The sequence below is a fragment of the Mycteria americana genome, chromosome 6 (genome assembly GCF_035582795.1).
Source record: "Mycteria americana isolate JAX WOST 10 ecotype Jacksonville Zoo and Gardens chromosome 6, USCA_MyAme_1.0, whole genome shotgun sequence".
NCBI classification, from domain to species: Eukaryota; Metazoa; Chordata; class Aves; order Ciconiiformes; family Ciconiidae; genus Mycteria; species Mycteria americana.
Window position 1 is genome coordinate 35,402,158 of NC_134370.1, and position 15,646 is coordinate 35,417,803.

The 15,646-nt window shown below is 43.6% G+C and overlaps 1 long non-coding RNA gene across 1 annotated transcript in view; it reads right to left on the reverse strand.

Annotated features, from left to right (window-relative positions):
• Positions 1-1,322: 1,322 nt before the first annotated feature.
• The window catches only part of LOC142411411 (uncharacterized), a 70,508-nt gene continuing 56,184 nt past the window's right edge, over positions 1,323-15,646 (reverse strand). Inside the window, exons 8-15 of the long non-coding RNA XR_012776181.1 lie at positions 15,322-15,447; positions 10,472-10,539; positions 9,525-9,625; positions 7,559-7,818; positions 6,996-7,201; positions 5,131-5,222; positions 2,665-2,761; positions 1,323-1,393 (exon numbers count right to left, since the gene is read on the reverse strand). This is a non-coding gene — a long non-coding RNA (uncharacterized LOC142411411). The remainder of the gene's footprint in view (positions 1,394-2,664; positions 2,762-5,130; positions 5,223-6,995; positions 7,202-7,558; positions 7,819-9,524; positions 9,626-10,471; positions 10,540-15,321; positions 15,448-15,646) is intronic.

Sequence of the window (15,646 nt, forward strand, 5' to 3'; positions counted from 1 at the left end):
AGCTGCCTGGCAGAAAAGGACTTGGGTGTGTTGGTTGACAGCCAGCTAAACATGAGCCAGCAGTGTGCCCAGGTGGCCGAGAAAGCCAATGGCATCCTGGCTTGTGTCAGAAATAGTGTGGCCAGCAGGAGTAGAGAAGTGATTGTCCCCCTGTACTGGGCACTGGTGAGGCCACACCTCAAGTACTGTGTTCAGTTTTGGGCCCCTCAGTACAAGAAACATGCTGGAACATGTCCAAAGAAGGGCAATGAAGCTGGTGAAGGGACTAGAGGAGAAGTCTTATGAGGAGCACCTGAGGGAACTGGGGTTGTTTAGCCTGGAGAAGAGGAGGCTCAGGGGAGACCTTATCACACTCTACAACTACCTGAAAGGAGGTTGTAGCACGGTGGGTGTCAGTCTCTTCTCCCAAGTAACTAGTGATAAGGACAAGAGGAAATGGCCTCAAGTTGTGCCAGGGGAGGTTTAAATTGGATATTAGGAAAAATTTCTTCACTGAAAGGGTTGTCAAGCATTGGAACAGGCTGCCCAGGGAAGTGGTTGAGTCACCATCCCTGGAGGTATTTAGAAGACCTGTAGATGTGGTGCTTAGGGACATGGTTTAGTGGTGGACTTAGCAGTGCTAGGTTAACAGTTGGACTCAATCTTAAAGTTCTTTTCCAACCTAAACGATTCTATGATTAAGACAGACACATAAAAAGGAGACCTCCCACCAAGATGGCAGAAAGCTCAAACTAAAGGAAGAGGAAAAGACAGCTGTGGATACTCAGGCACATATTGCTTGAGAGCTCTTCCAAGAAGATATCATTTCAAACATACCTCTCCATACCAGGAATTTGCCAGGTCCACAAACAAATTTCTCTTGGACAAAGCTTTGGAGAGACTGTCTGGTGGGCAGCTGGCAACATGAGCACCAGGACAGTATGATATCCCCTTGAGTCCTGCTAATTTTTTTATTATTAGGGAGTGCTCTCCTTATGCAGAGTGCATGACAAAAACATGCCTGTACAGTAAGGTAGATTCAACCAAAACCAGCAGCAGAAAGCCTTTCAGAAAAAGATGTTCTTTCCAAGTACTTCTTACTCTCTTAGTAATTATATAAATTCAGAAATTAACATAGCATTGTGAAGTGTTATCTCAAGAAATACATGTGCTTTGGCACTTGTGCTGTATTTGGATAGAGCATTGCTGAAAGCTCATGGACTTTCCAAAACGTGCCAGCAATCCCACAGCGTAAATCTCTGCTTCAGTTGTGTTCCATTTCTTTGTATGGGAAACTAAACCAAAGACTTAGCACTCTACAGGACTGAGTATATGATAATCACCAAATGGAAACTCGCCATGTTTGGGAATCCAAGACATCTCCCTTCCTTTCGAAGACATCCTTTGCTTGATCCTGGCCAGTCATGGGAAGACAGAGAAATATATATGGTCTGACTTGTCAACCAGTCAATAAACCATGCAAAAAGAGTCAGCCTCCTTTTTCCCCTCATTTGTTTCCCACAAGCCTCTTTTATAACCTTTCCCTTCCACACACACCAAATACTTGAAAACCACGGGCTTCCCGTGCTATTGGATTTTTTGTTTTTTTGTAATGGCTTCTAGTGTGAAAATGCTTCATAATATTCTAACACAAACAAATACTTTTAGCCAGTCCCCTTTGGTACATATGCTTATTTTCCTTATGTCAATGACATTAATTTAAATAGAAGATGTAATAAAACAGGAAAAAGTATTTCTTCGTAAGGTGTTAAAAAGCTAAGAGAAACATGCAATTACCATAGCATATTCATTTTTAATTGCATTCTGTATATGGTCATTTCAGAAATGCTGGAAACAGAGGAATTATTCAATATATAACTTTGGCAAATATATTACAGCAAATATATTTACAAATATATTCCAGACATACTGCCACAAATTTATACTACAGAATCAAAGCCATCAGTTAAAAGGAAGGCAGTAGATACTAATCCTTATGGTGGAAAAGCTATTTCAAAACGTGAACTCAACCACATCCTCTTTAGTATGAACTTACCAATGTTCAATATAGTGTTCTGGAATCTGTAGAAAGCCTGATACAACAGCTCAGAGAAGCGTCTGAGTATACATTTCATATTAAAAGAAAGGCTCGCTCTGAAAACCAGCTATAATAATTTGAACGTTAACACTGACAACAATATTCACTTTCAGCCCTGGAAGAGATTTGCGCTCGCTTGGAGCTTTCAGACTCAGTGCAAAGGCTGGAGGACCACCATCGCTTTGGAATAGCAAAGAGCAGGAATTAATAATCCAAAGCCGTGGACTTGAGGTCCTAGACTTCAAGTCCCACCTGCCCAAGAGCACAAGAGAAAAGGAAAGGGAAGACACACTAAAAACTTCTTTCAACTCCAGCATCTCACAACTGTAATCCAGCTCCGATACTTTCCAGGGTGGCAAATCTGCCTAACCCTATCTACCACACCTGCCCATCCAGCCTCATCACATCTCCAAAGCACAAAGTCAATTCTGTCCAGTGAACCTGCAGAACACTTAGCCTGTGGAAAAGACAGTATTTGAGCACAGCATAAAACTGAATTTACTTTCAAGTAGTCAACACAAGGAGCAAGAGCGAGCTGCTTTGAAGCTCTGTGCTTTCCATAGTAACAGCTTAATTTCTGAGCTTACCTGTAGCTGCCATACAGCTTGGAATTTGCTGCGGATTCATGGTTGTCCTCACATTTCAGTTACATCGGTAACAGGTAGGACTGCTGTTCTCTTCTTTCTGGGGGTAAACAAAAGACAGAGGCAATTTGTAGGCATTTATTGAACACACATTTCAGTCATTTAATTAAAGACCAGGGGAAGGGAGCAGGAAAAGGGGAAACAAAGCCAGTTTTAAATCAGCTCAATAATCTCCAAGGCCCATCTGTCCACACCTTCGCATACGTCAGTATAAGGATGCCATGCTGACAGTAAGTTGTGACCAAAGTCGATAGAGGATCTACAAATCTACATGGGCAAATTCTGAAGGAACTGGGCTGCTTGTCCCAAATGTTTTGTTGCACTGCTAAAACAGCTGACACTCAAGACTACAATGACATGGAAAACACCTGATCTAATTTGGATTTAGCCTTGGTAATAGGCCTTTATCACCAGCACAGCAGGACATAATAAAACTTCCATAATTAAGTGAGCAATAAAGCATATTCCTGCTTTTCTTTTTTTAGTTGTTTCTTTATGATGGCATAAGAATCCCTGAAATGGGTGCTCTTAGCATTTACTGTACACAGTTTGGTTTAAATGTAGGACTTTCGTGTGCTAAAAGCAATGAGTCTTGCCCACTGAAGCTCCCGCTTGGCTGCTGCAGACTGCTGAGGAGCTAGCGATACCAGAGTTTTGCAAGGCCCAGCACCATGCTCCAAGGCTGGCACTCACTGCTCGGTAGTCTCTCCAGAGGCACAATTACCACCTGTTTTGCTTATGTGCAAGTCAGAGTCCTTTCCCACCCCTCTGCAAATGAACTTGCATTCAAAAACACAGTTTATGCTATTTTAGGTCTATTCAATCCCGTACCTTTTCAGTGAAGTCCCTGTAAAAAGAAGCGTTGGTAAGGCCCTCAAACTCAGCCTCATCTCAGTGGCCCGCCTCAGGTGGCCAGGAGGGGCCAGCACCTCCTCAGCTCCTCCACAGGGCAGGCAGGGGACAAGGACAGCCAAAAGCACTTTAGGAAAATTGAACTTAGATTTTGTTGAGACTTTAAAGCAAACATTTCCAGAAAGAAGGGTAGGGGAGAGTCACAAATCTACACATGCTGCCTGGCCTCCAGCTGTGCCTGTGCAGCCATGTCCTCAAGGTGAAGGCTGCATCCACACCATGCTCTGAGCCCTGAGAGCAGCCCAGAGGCAGCCACAGACCAGCCACCATCTCCTCAGCCCCTCAGGAGACCAGGGTTGCGCCCACAGCCCTTTTATAGCAACAGCCCCGCCTGCTGGGTGGACCCAGCCAATCGTGTCACAGAGTAGGAAAGGTGCTGCCCTATGGCTGTGGGGCAGGAGGCCCAGAGCCCGCCCACCATGGGGCTACCTTTCCCTGCGACACTGGAACCAGGCGTCTGCAAAGCCAGAAAATTCCCCTGAAAGTAGAAATTAACTTCTCTGCAAGTGCTTGAGGGAATAAAGCAGTCCGTGCAGTTACTGGAAAAGGGGCACTCTGCCCAAATACACAGCAGATCCTGCTAGGAACATCTCAACTCCAACTGCACACCAACAGGGGAAAAAAATGTATGAAAAATGGGAGCTGCAAAAATGTGAAGGTCTGATCCCAAGCCAGGTCTCCAGCAGGTGGGCCCTTCCTGGCTGCAGGAGCAGTGAGGAGACCTCAGGAAAAAAAACAGCTCCATTTAATATAAACAGCTGCATTCAAGCTGTGGTGGTGTTGCTGGTAAGAGCCAGCGTGGCGCTGCAGAAAACAGGGGCAAGAAAGGGGAATTGAAAGCCTTGGAGTGGCTCTGCAAAGCTGCCATCTCCACAGGCTGGCAGCTGGCCAGCTGCCAGCTCACCCTTGCGCAACCGCTCCGAAAACACCCAGAAAGGGGGACAGGCGGCAGACTGGGGTCGTGTGGGCACAGAGGTGTGAGGGCACCGGGTCGAGGAGGGACCTGGGACACGTCCCCTTCTCCATGGCCCCCTAGGACGCCTCGGTCCATGCCTACACCCGATCCTCCCTGCCTGCACTGAGCTGCCCCTCAGAGCACCCTCCCTGCTGGCTGACGGAGCCCCGGGGCAATGGCCAGTCTTTCTTAGCGACATTCCCATCCCTAAATATGTTTTCACCACGGAGACCATCTCTCTCATTCATCTCTCATCCCAGGAGAAGCAACTTTGTGGGGCTCCAACTCCTGCCAACTCCAGCTCAAGCCAAAAGGAATAACTATAAACTAAGAATAAATACTAATTAACCTGAATTTTTCTTCATATCGTGATCTGAACCAGACGCTGTATCTATCTTTAACTTCAGGCTGCTTTGAGATGCACCCTCTATCCGCAGCAGGCAAAAATAAGGTTCCTTCTTTTGATGAAGTTATTCATGGGCCTCAACAAGACACATTTCTTGGCAATACTGTGCTCTTATCTTTAAATACTGTGAACTCACAGGGGTTTGAAAGGCTGTATAGTTTGAGTGCCTCCAATACAAGAAGTCTCATGACCGAGTAGAATTTAATCCAGCAACTTTCCCACGTCCTGCTGGAAAAAGAGGTGCAGTGAAGGTGAGTTACTTCTCACAGCGAGGACAGCTTTTGCAATGCATGTAGCACTGAATAGAGGCTGTCCCATAAAACCCTGCCAAAGGCCGCACGGAAGCACAGCCAAGATTTACCCCCCGCCGCCAACATAGGGCAGAACAGGGTGGAAGCCCTACGCTATCTCCTCTTGAGCTGTTTGAAATCAATAGTGCTTTATATGGGTTTTAGTATCAGAGAGACAATAATAGAACAAGGTTAAAAATGAAGATTTATTTCCCTGAGCATATCAACATTTTCAAACCTGCTTTGTTTTGATTTTTTCCTTTGTTGGAAGTAGCTCCAATATTTTCTAAATTACTGAAAACCACTGTTGAAAGCTCATATAACAAAACTATGTTTTTCATTATGAGGGTTGGTAATTATGCAGGCAGCATACATATAGAGAGGAAACTACACAAACCAGATTTACTGTAAAAGCCAAGACCTTTCATAAATGCAGCTGTGTTCTCTTGTAGAAAAATAGGTTATTTGGGGGAAAATATTTTTGGACTTCAAAAAACAGTGACAGGGATACCAAGCAACTCTTGGCAAGAGCTGTGCAAAGCTAAACTCTGCCCAGTTCCACCTTTCAAGTACCTTCTGCACAACATAGTCTCACATCAGCTAGGTTGGTAGCCAGTATTAGCGATATAATCTTCACATCACTTCAGTGTGGACACAAAAGTTTTAACAAGCCAGCAGATAAAGTCATAAAATGAAGCCTCTACCATTTAACGTTGCATAAACACTGTTTAAGTGCTTTAATAGTGTGATTTGTTTGTACAGCCCAAACGTCATCCGTATACAGCAGCACAGTGAGTCCAAAGATGTGTCCAGCAGTGCCAGCTACCCAGATGATGGCACATCTTTCCATCCCCAGGCCCTCTGCTGCAGAATGCCAAGGGCCTCTCAGTCTGTAGGACACGTTATCTTGCTTGCAAGACCAGGACATTACCCAGACCCTTGTTATGTGGGCACATGAAGACCTGCTTACGTGTCAGTGCACCTGGCTTGCAACCGGGTCCTCTGAAATAGAGACTATTATTGGTTGCCCTGTGTACCTGACTGCGAGTGCCACGTCCACCAGCACCTACTGCTGCCCCTCAAGAAGGGCAGCAAGGCAAGGAACCTGAGCTGTGCGTGTCCCCAGAAATCATCTCCTCAGCTGCCAAGGGAAAGGTGGAGGGGGGAATGCTCTTCCCACACAGCTAGAAAGCCTCGGAGTGCTAATCCCTAATATTTTCAGTTTACGGGCTTTTGTCTGGAAATGGGAGGAAACGGTGTACAGCTGTGAAGAGCTGGGCCAACGAAAATAGTTACCTTTGCCCTCCTAGAAAAAAGCCCACAAATCTATGCTGAAGGAAAGAATGGCAGCTCCATCCCCCAGGAGATCTGGAATAGATATTTGGTAGCCAAAAACATGGAGGATGAAGTACCATTCCCCCTTCTTGGTGAGTCCAACCACCATCTACCTCCTCAGTGTGTCTTGCAAAGTGGCTGTACTTCCCAACGTAGTAAGGCATTAAGTGTGCAGAGAGGAGCATAAGGGACAATCAGGGGTTGCCAAAACTTCTTACCAAAACTGATGGGAATTATATAACCAATGTTTTTTCAGAACCCTGCTAAATTTAATGCCTAAATTGCTCTTAAGTCCTTCTGTTTAGGGTATTGGATGGCTGTAAATCTCCAAAGGAAGATTTAGTCAGTAGGAAACATTGGCCAGAGTTTACGCTACCTGAACAGAGTCCCAGGTGCTCATGTGTATTTTAGGCACATAAAACAACCTTTAGAAGTCTAGTCAAGAGTCCTTTCCTTGAACTGAAGGCTCACGTTCTTAGATGAGTCCCATTACCGAAACTGCCACCATAACAAATGCACGGGCATCTCCTTTCCCGGATGTGGGTGGTTTTGATGCCTGCACCGGTTATAAGCAGCAATGTCCTGAAGAACATGAAATTTAGGAAGATGAGTAATGTATGAAGTGTGTAGGCAGTGCGAGATGATCCACATATTATGTGCTTTTATTTAATAATTTATAAATAAACATCAGCTTTCCACAAACTGCCCCTCAGCCTAGCAATTATATGTTGGCTGATTTCTTGTTAGTGCTGTTCTTTTATAATAACAAACTGTTCCCAAAGCCTCACATACAGAGAGTTAGACAATCAAAGTACTGTGTACGATTTTCCACTTAATTCATTCAGTTAGCTGCAATGAAAACAATACAATTCAAAGCCTTGTGTGTTTCTCTGAAAAAATACAAAACTTTAGTTGTTACTATTAATATATACAACCTACAAGAAAGAGTTAACAAAGCCTCTTTGTCTTCCCTGTTGTAGTAGAGTAATTTTCTTATCCTTTTCTGTAGATGCCCTGGCAGTCATCAATATTTCTTTCAGTCACTGTTCTTCAAAAGACACACGCTTTTCATTCAACTGCACAGAAAGAAAAGGAATTCAGTGGGCCAGATTCCCTCGGTGGTCAGATCCATTCACCGCAGCTGCCTGGGGAGGAATCTAGGTGAAGGTGCAGGGGTCTCATCAAGAAGAGAATCGAACCTACTTAGAAGGGAAGAGGTCACCATTTTAGCAGGCAGTAATCACATTTCTGTTCAGATTTTACCTAGATATTTTATGTAAATATTTCATATTTCTGGAAAAGCAGTGTCTTCATGGCTACTGATCTCTGCTCACCCACTTAGTATAAGCAACATACCAAGTTTTAGCATCACTATAGAGCCATTCCCTTTTTGTTTTATTGGACTTCACTAATGAAACCTGACGACAATCTAATGAATATTATACCAGTTTTGCAGGTGCAAAAGAGAACAGAAGCTGTATCTTGCCCCACAAGAACGTGTTAAGCCATCCTAATAGAGCAGCTGTGACTGTCTTCCATACCACCAAGCTCCCTCAATACTGGGCAGATATCTGTCGGCCAAGAGCACACTCAGAGTGTGCAGTGCTCAGGGAGCAGCAACATCCCTGCAGTCTGAGGATGCGCTGTGTTTGTCCAAGTCTCACAATGTTTCCAGAGCTTCTATGAGCAAGGTACATCTCAACACTGTCCCGAGTAGAAGACTATACTCCTGATATGCTACTATTTGGTATGTTAATTCAGCATTTCAACTCTAATTGTTGACAGAGGCTTTGATTCAGCCTACTCCTGCAACAGAATAACAAACCACTGATTTGGATCTGTAGTTTTAATTATTATCCCACCAACATAAATGAGCATTTCATTTAAGCTCAGTTCCTCAAGAAAGAACTATTGTGTCTACTTTGATAAGATGGTATGAAATTTATCCAAACATTTAGCAAACTACACGCAATCTTATTGGAAGAATACATTTTGATATTTTGTGAATAAAGTCCCCCAAGAAAAAGTAACACCGAAATGTATGTCAGAGCAGAGATTCCCAAAGTCTGGTCCAAAGCGAATTCACAGCTCATCTAGTGCTCACCTTTATTCTTTCATTCCAGTACACAACTGCACAAAAAGGGGATGGCAAAGTAAAGAACCCAAGCCAGCATTTTTTTTCCAGAAAGGCAGAACCCTCTGCCAAACCCAGCTCCAGTTACAGAAACACTTTCCAGTATTTTCCTTCCTTCCAGTTACTGCAGTTCTACAAAGATGGTACGCAGTGATGAATGACAAGGAAGGCAATTCACCAGACAAGGTGAATTGCACAAGACAATTGCCAGGAATAAGACACGGTACTTATTCCAAAGTTATTCTTATTAAAGGAAACACTAATATCATACTCCTGGCATATGACTTTATGCTTGAAGAATCTTGTAATTTGCATATAATCTGAGTGAAAGAAATATAGTTGAAAGACCACATCTCCAACTGTTGATGAATGTTTCCAGCAAGTCTAACAAAAAAAACCCCCAACCATCTCTGCGTGGCACATGTTTTTTCCAAATGTGTTTTCTTAGCTTAGGTTGCTATAACAGAGATAACACTAGGCAGACAGCAACTGTTTGTGTTCTGTAATAAACATACTTTTCATAAGGCATTTCAAGGCAATTGAATTACTAACAAACTTTATAAAGAAGTTAAACTTATCATCAATGTATACCAAGGATCATATTATTACACTAAACTATATACAGTAATGCACTGTCCATGAAATCAAAGAGATATCTCACATCACTTTAGTATACTGACATTATCGACTGACCTATAAATACCAGTAACATTTTCATTATCATCTACACTTAACCTTCTTTATGCTTTCAAGTGCCCTTATGTCCAATACCTGAAAACATGTAATTCAGTTCCACAGAGTAACTCCAAAAATCACATCAAGGAAGTTCTTTATTGGTTTCGCTCAATGACTTCCAGATTAAATCTGCTCTTCTATAAACACAGTAAACGTTTTCTGTAAGTGTCTAGTCTAAAAACACACGGTTGAAGTTAGTAGATCTTTTCAATCCAGCAACAAAGGACCATGCAACTGGAACACAGCTAATAACTCTGCTGATGACACACATACCAGAACAAAAATCAGTGCCGAGACCCTTAGTATCAGAAGAATAAAACCATATTTAAGAACTAAAAGAAGATTATGGAGCACACAAAAGGAATAGGTTTGTATATGGAAGTATCTACCTTTTACCTACTCACCTCTCAGACATTTGGCTTCATTCAACTCCCAAATATCAGTGCAAGAATGAGCATAAATGCCAGAATGCCAAGGTAAGGAACAGGCAGACATTGTAAATCTGTTCACAGTAGGGTTCCAGATTGGTGCTAAAATAAGAGTTATGAGTTACATTCATTTCAAGTAAATATAAGAATATCTAAACTCAGTTCAGGCCTTCTTTAGTCATCATCTACTTGGGAAGAAAGGAAGAAATTATAGCTTCTGTAGAACAGCATTCATTTTTCTCAGTGACAGAAAGTGAAAGTGAACAAACTCTGGCCCTTCTCCAGTTCAAGTCAAGGAGAGTTATGTGTGTGAATCCCTGAGGGTGACACCTATCCAGCCTAATATGGCCACACTTATCCACACTGTAATTTCCCAGATCAAAAGCAGTTGGCTCAAGCCTCTGGAAGAAGAAAGGTTTCACAGCAAATTATTCTTCCAAATAGAGGTTGGGTGCACAAACTTACCATCTCTCCTTGTAACAAAAGCTTTCTTCCTTAAAGTTGATAGAAGACGTGATTTCTACAAGTCACACCAGAAGAGCAATAGAAACTCACCGTGACCTTTCAGGCCTGTGCATCTTGAATAGTTTCTGTTACGAATGGATAAGTGTTCTCCAGGCCTCCTAGAACAGGGCAACAAAGAAGAGCAAAAGAAACCCTGGAGTCCTCCAGAACCTCAGCATTTCCATCTAGCTTTCCATTCAAGTATTTTTACCCTTGGTTATTGATACTAAACAAACCCATGGATACACTGAATAGTAAAAAAGCAGCAGCTAATAAAATTAAACTAAGGTAGACAACATTACTATATTGAACAAAATAGATTCTTCCCTCAAACAGCAATGACAAGAGCAGACGGAAAAGCAGCAGATGTGTGGTGACACAGACCTTCAGCTGGGAGGGCAAACGGGCAGGCCTTGGCCATTGTGTAAATTCTGTGGTTTGGTCCTGGAGGTTGTGGCTTCAGCCCCAGGTCCCAATTCCTTACCACAAACCACCAGAGACCTCTCTGAGTAAATGCAAGGCCAACTCCTTCTCAGTGAGGCTCCATCAAATTTAAATATCATTCATGCAAAGGGCTTCCAGCTTAAGCATCCTGCCATAGGCATGGTTATTCAGCACAGCAATATGTAGGCACAAATGGGCTGGAGTGTGAGATAGCTGAGACCCGTTCAGCTTGACAACCGGTGAAAATCCCCTGCCTACCTCCCATCCCCGCAGGCTGCCTGTCTTGTTGGACAGCCCCTTGAGAACACGACTCAGCTGCCTTCTCTGAATCAGGCACAGAGGACTGCAGATTATTTAATATTGCTTGTATTCCAGGAGCATCCTGGGGACCTTAATCACGGTCCTCGGCCATGCTCCACTAGGCACGCCCTAGGCAAAAGGCAGCCTCTGCATGTCAGGGCTCCTCTAAGGAAGGCCTGTCTGCTTGCAGTGGTACCTGCAGAGCAGCAGCTTTTGAACCGCTCCACGCTCTGTGATGCCATTCCCAACACCCGAACGCAGCAAACGCAGCCTCTCTTTCTGAACACTGGGAACGAGGCAAACCTGCATGACCACCAGTGGTCAAAGCCGCCCGAGCTGTTGACACTGGAGCTAGACAGATGCAGTCACACGTGGGACAGCCCCTGCTTTGCATTTTGGTGCAGATGTACACAGAGAAAGGAATGAGGGCAGAGCTGAGACAGTGGGAAGCTTGGAGAGAAGGAGGGTGTCTGTTACTTGAAATCACTCTAAAGCACATTACAAATCTGTTAAATCATTGTGGGTTACCCTGTATTTCAGAGTAAATTAGTAACTTTTCAGAGGGAGTGAAGAAACTACCACTCCACTTTTAAATAATGAAAATGCTAAAAAACCTACACTTAACAGCTCTAAAACTGCAGCAAGTCACCCACCAACACCCACTCCTCTTGTCAGCAGGCTTTTTTCAGCTTTGCCTATTATTTGTGTCAAGCCAGAGATGCTTAATGTTTGCTGCGCTTATCTGCTCAACTTTAAGGAGCCCCAAATATTACAATACGTACCTGTGCCACTGACCTCTTTCCCCACAGTATTTTGATCTAAATAAGTAACAAACACAGAGTTTCTAAAATCATTTGGATTCACTGGCTCTGAGTGCATAGCTGTAAAAAATCTGCTTTAAGATTAACATCCAATTTTATTCATGCCTGAGGCTTCACCACAACATCTATTTTTGTAAGATTAACAGCAAGATCCCAGTTCTCCAGAAATGTAGAGAGTAACAGCCAATTGTAAAAGGAAGATGATGTTTCCTAACCTGCCCTGCTCACATCCAGGAAGGTACATTTTCCTAGCCCTTTCCACAGTAGGTGTGATTTCTATTTGTATTTTTGCACCCACAACGTGCAGCATGTGTATTAGTCCTTCTGCCTCCCATTAGCTGAAATGCATTTCTGATGAAACTGTGGGTGCCAAAAAATACTAACACAAATCTCACATGTGCAAAGCGTCCCCTGAAAGACAGCTTTTACTCTGGAGGAGTTAAGAAACAGCCATCTTCCTGTACCTTGCACAACAGCATATTGAATCATCTAACTTGAAAATACAAGTATAGCAAATGAGCATTTGATATTTCAGCTAATCCATTTGAAATGAATATACATGAAAACACTTCTTTTTGAACATGGCCATCGGAGGACAAATTGAGGGCCATTTTTAACCTAAACAGCAGAAGAAAAGTTGCTTTAAATAGTGCCTTTGGTATCTGTCAATTAGAGCTATTGCAGTTCTGTCAACTTGCACTCCTCCTTTAGTTCCAGCTTTGCTCCATCCTACACAGATCCGTACAAATCAATTGTCTCTTGCAAACACGCACTAACCACTGGAAAGTGAAATTAATAAAGTGCGAGAAAAGCTGATTCATAAAGCTGACACTCCTGTGCCCAGCAACTCTGGGTTTCTCCCCTCCAGCTAGCTGTTTGAGATAGGCAGGCAAAGTAGTAAAAGATTATCAAATCGCAACTGTCATTCCTGACAAAATGCATCTCAATGCTGGAAGGAATTTTAGGTTTTAAGCTAAAACACCACGCCAAAGGGTTCCTCAGAGCCTGTCAATATCTGTACCTTGGATGGAAAGCTACCACTGAGCACAGTGTGTCCAACATATAGAACCTGCCACGAAATGAAGTTCTTCATAAGAAAGCTCATCTCAGTCTTGGTTGGTAACAATAACAAGGAGACAAGATGAGACCATCAGTCTCAATTGCGAAGACAATGTTTTCCTCCCATATTATTCTGTCTGTCATGTTCCCTTCAGGTTCCAAAGGAATCCCTGTCTCATACATCATTATTTCCCACAAAGCTTGAAAGCCTTCAGGGGGGGTTTCTCCCTACCCACTGTACCAGCCTTGATGTCTGAGTATCTTCAGAACAGTGACAGAGGCCTCTGCCAGCAATAAAGGGGAACATCTGCATACCAATTAAACTGCTGAGCGCTGAAGAGTTAAAAAGAAAAAAAAAAAAAAAAAGAGGGGGGAAAGCCTTGAAAGTAAATCTGAGCTAAGTTTTAATTAATGCCCTAGGCCCCGATTCACCACAGCACTTAGGCTGTAGTTAACTTTAAGCATGTATTTAGTTCCATTGAAGTCAAAAGACAGCATCGAAGAGGCAAACTACATTAGCACAATTTAATACTCTTTGGGCTAATTAATCAGCCGTAAAAATTAACTATGAGAACTGTATTCCTTATTTCCCTTGCTGTGACATTTCCAGATAAAAATACTTGGATGTGGCTGGAATAAGCAAAAAGCACTACCTTGTTTGGCTGTCATGGGCTGCTAAGTCCTACAGCTGTGAAGGCCAGTCCCCAAGAGCAGCTAAAGGAACTGAGCTCTCTGCACATCACAGCCTAATGTCTGTATGCTCTATGCGGTGGCAGCACGCAGGCACAAAAGGCACAGCCCTTGTCCTGAGGAGCAGCAATCTAAGAAACGCATTGGCAACAGATGAGCAAAGCCATCAGGCAATGGAGGGCACATCAGAGACATCTTTCCTTTTCTCTATAAAGAGGCATTTGTGCACCGCAGTGCACCAGTGTTAGTTGTGATCAGAGGTGGCAAGGAAGGGCAGCAAACAGGGCTGGGTAAATGAGGGAGGCTGAGGGCAGATGCGAGTTTGGAGACAGAACTGGTGAGGTTACCAAGAGAGGCACTGTCAGGCAGAGCTGGCGGGAGAGGGGCAGCGCTGATATCTAAAGGGTAGGCAGACCGGAGTCTGGTCCAGCCCCAAATATGGGCAAGGGCTAAACTCTCCTCAATATCAGTGGAGCAGGACTGACCCCTATAAAAAAGCAGCGCAGAGTGCAATCTCCAAGTAGCTGAATAGTCCCAGATAACATCCAAACCTTTTCTCCACTTGGTAAGCACAGTATGGTGAATGGCTGCCAAAACTGCACCGACAATGTGCAGGCTAGATTTGGCCTGAACATGGTCTCCAAGGGCCCAACACAACCAATTTTTGAGCTCCTGTTGACTTCACAAAGGCATGTGTACGGCTAACCATTCTGTAAATCAGGATGCAAGGAGAAAAGCTGGCTGATAAGGGTCTTCTTGCTAGAATTTCTGCAAAAATGAAACCACAGGAAGTTTGCCAAAGTATCGTTAATGCTGTACATGGACCTATAAAAGCTAGGAAATCAAGAGCAGGGGACATAAACTCCTGGCTGACAATAATTTTTTATTTAATCCATTATGAAAACAAAAAAGAACAAAAACTAGAATGCCATGAGCATAAAAGAAAGTACCAGTGCAGCTTTTCAGATTAACTTTGAATTTCCTTGCTTTCATTGGTTTAAGAGCTCTATTGTTACTCTCTTGGTTTTTTAATTGCAGATACTAAAAATTCTTTTATCTTTCAAAGTCCTTAAAGTCTGTTATATAAATAGGTAATTAAAGCCTCTTTCAACTGGGTATAATTTACTCTATAGTTTACAACAGCTGCACTAGAGCTATTACAGTTTATCATTTAAAAGCCTAATTAGGGGCTTCTTAATTAGTGGATCCTTCAGTCACTAGACTGTGACTGTGTAAAAGATGCTTGGCAGCTGTCACATGTTACAAATCTGCATGAAATGTTTGCGTGAAAACAAGGTGTGTACAAGTCCAAAAAGACATTCATTGTCCCTGCAGGTCAGCCCATCTGAACATGCAAACCTCCGCGCTACATCTACACTCTCCTCTCTAAGCGCACGGCTGGTCTGCACACAGCCTTTCGCTCGTGCACATGTTGCTGGAACCCGCCAGCGCATCCGGAGGCAAGCCCCCAGCCTCGCTGAGCTGACCTGCTGCAACAGTCCACTCTGGTGTGACCGTTCTCATGTTCAAACACAACCGAAAGAGAGGACGGGACTGTGCCCACTGACTGCTCAGGCTGGCCCTCACATGGCTTGTCAAATGCTTTCTCCATCAAATGCAGCTCCTCACTGCTGCTGCTCTCTCCCTCAGGAGCTCTGCACCATGCTGGATTCAGTGGGCAGTTCCTCTGTGGTGCCGAAAGTACTCACATCACTAGAAGGAGGAAGACAAGATCCAGTTACTGCCTCTCATTTAGAGCCACCAACACAGATTTCTCATTAATCACCAACAAATTAGCAGTCAGTCACTGAGATTTTAAGTGCACTATTTGCCCAGAGAAAGGACTGTAACTCCTTCATCCTTCCCCTCTGGGTGGCACGGCATGGGAGAGCAGCTGGTGGAGCCATAGCTA